Consider the following 3,194-nt stretch of genomic DNA (forward strand, 5'->3'; position numbering starts at 1 on the left):
AGGACCTGGCCTCACCGTCTGTCTCAAAGTGAGGCTTCTGTGGTGCTTGTAGGCTGCATGTAGATGGGATTGATTTTTTTTAATAGTAAGTCTTTTCAAAATAAGAGAGCCACGTTATCGAGGTACTAGTAAAGAGAGAAAGAGGCGCTTTAGTGTGTGGCTGAGCAGCGCTGATGGAGAACAAAAAGCACTCACTTGTAAAAAAGGTCAGTCAGGCAGTAAACAGGCAAATGAGCATGGGATGGATGGAGAGATGGAGGACGCTCAGAGCTGAGAAGGCTGAAAAATATGTGAACCACAATATCAAGAACACTATCACCTTTCATTGCATGATGCTTTTTGTTGCATCATGCCAAACGGTGACTGCCCTCCCACAAAACAACAGAATATGTTGTTTGTTCAAATGCCTGAAAATGACGTGTTTACATCGTCCTGACGAAGACCTCTGGTGGCAGAGTAACAGGACTATCCGTCAGGAGCAATGACAGAAAGTGGCTTTAATTAGTTGTGCCTTCACCGGACACTGTTTTTTTTTTTTTTTTTTTCTGTTTCCTTCCAACAGTCAACGATAAGTTGACCTGTGAAGTTGTTTTTAGCCATGCTTTGCCTTGGTTGGTTGGTCTACCACTGTGGTCCAGACTCATATATCTCAGCAGTTATTGAGTGTAATGCTATTAAACTTTGGACAGACATTCATGATTTCCGGATGATAAATACTAATGACTTTGGTGATACCCTGATGTTTTATCTACAGCCAGCTGTATGACAGGAATTGTATGACAGGAATGTTTTTCAGCTCTCTGTTCTTTTGGGTGGAAGCTCAACATACAGTTTCTAACATGTCTCATGTCCAGCAGCCACCTTTTTTTTTATATTCCAAAATTTCCCTCAGCTTCTGTTAAGCCTTGCACCAGCCTCTGATCAGAGTGAGTGGAGGGATGCCTGCCAAATGGTGAAATGGTCAAGGTGCTGTGGCTTCATGTGTGACATTTCCAACCATGGTGTACTGTCCGACTTGTCAAGAGGCCATTTTTGAAAGGACAACAAGCCTTTTTTTGTGTGGATGAATGAATAAATTAGGGCTAGATATTAGCCTTCTAATGAAACTCAGATCTGATATCACTGGGCAGTCACAGCAATAATTAAAGTTTTCTATTTCTGATACCCGTGCACTCTGATAAAAATAAAGTTTAAAGAAGTGTTTAGCTTGAAAATGGTCAAATTAAAGTAATCAAGACAAAAAGTATAGAGTCGTGAAGTAGAACTAGACCTTGTTGATTATAAATTCTATGGCTTGCTATGATATGAAGCATCTTAGAAAGCTATTGCAGAGACTGAGCCACCCGCAATGCTAAAATGCTATGCTAACATTTTTCTATTTTGCATACTTAATGTAACACTATCATATTATTAAATAGTCCAGCATACTTCCATTTCAGTGCAGTTACTAACATCTCTTTACCTTTGAAATAATAAAAAACCCAGGTTATTAACAACTATTTTACACTTACAAGAGGTGTGACGATTCACCTGCATTTAACAGTCTGTATGATTTGTGTAGGTTTAGTCTTTTGTGTGAACACTGAAGTGGAGATAAGCACCTCTTTCTCCTTAGTCTGGGCTGTAGCAGATAGAGCTCAGGCTGCTCTGATAAACCCTGAAAGGGCGTCTCAGTGTTATCTGAGCTTCCACAAGGCCAGGCTGGACGAGGGAGAGTCCCTGCTGAGGTCGAGGTAGATAGAGAAATGGAGGGAGACAAAGCAGGATGGAAAAGGGGAGATGATTGGTAGGTAGCCAAGTAAATTGGAAGACACATTTTTATGAATTTCTCTGTCAAAGGAAAAAACAATTTTACAGTAGACCTATTTACGGTACATGAGGAGTACTATTCTGTCTGTTATATATAATAATGATGATGTCACTGTGACATCATCATGGTTATGGTATGGGTGCTACCCATTTATAACAGGAAATCTTTTACAAATGAGGGTTTCAAGGACATATGCATTTTTAAGACAGGAAGGGTCCAACAAAAAGATACTATAGGTTGAATTATGGTAAATGTAGAATCCAGTGTTGGACAAAAACTCACATTTTATACTCTGCTGCTGTGGTCCTCTGGACTGAGGTTGCACTGTCACAATCCAGATCAGAAGAATAAGATTTGGGGCATGTGAAAAACCCAGAGAGTAGAACCTAATTTAATATTATTTCTAATATTTAATATTGTCCTGTTGTTGGAAAGGTGAGGTAGCCCTCCAGAATATTGTTATTATATTTACTCTTTTGTGTTCCATTCCATTTCTCTGGACTGACTGAATGTGGATCAGCAGTGAGTGTTTTCCTTGAACTCATTCATTTGGATTCAAGCACACTCAGGAATTCCCATAATGAATGGAAGGGTGAAGTGATTGTATAAAAAGGCTAACACCTTTCTGTACGAGACTTTATATAGAAATATATTAATCTTTCATTGTCATGGATCATGGATAAATGAAAATTACATTTCTGAGTATGTATGACATGAATGTATACTGTACATGTAAACCCATACAAGATGTGTCAATGTGACACGTCGGTATTGAGCTGTTTAATAAAAGTTGAGATATGTGTTTAAATGCTGGCTTAAAGCTAAATATTTAAAGCAATATTTGCGGCAGATATTCACTTGCAGTAAAAATGAAACCCACTACAATTTAGTCAAGAACTGTTTTTAAGTAGAATTTTGAGGTACTTTACTCGAGTATTTCCATTTTCTGCTACTTTATACTTCCTCTTCACTACATTTATTTGATACATTTAGTCACTAATTACTGTGCAGATTCAGATTTTTCAATGCTTATAGATTATAAATTGTAACATGTTACCAATCAGATAGTGTTGTGGGCAGGACATTGTGTGAGAGGATGTTGCGTCAGAGCCAAAGTAGCACATTTTTAGATTTAGTTTACTGTATTGGCAATCCGACAGAAAAATCACTGACACCGATAACTGGAAAAAGCTTAATATTGGCCCGATAATTGTCCTGGGCCGATAATCAGTTTCCCCCTCAGAAGATACTCTTATCAGTTGAGTAGAAAATTCATTCACTGACTGACTCATTCATGACTAATTCAATAACAGTTAACTGCACTCAGTGTGGGTTTTATGTGGGTCCATTGTGAATACTAAAAAATCTAAAAAAAAATCCATAT

Source organism: Pagrus major, chromosome 7 (assembly GCF_040436345.1).
Source record: "Pagrus major chromosome 7, Pma_NU_1.0".
Classification (NCBI taxonomy): Eukaryota; Metazoa; Chordata; class Actinopteri; order Spariformes; family Sparidae; genus Pagrus; species Pagrus major.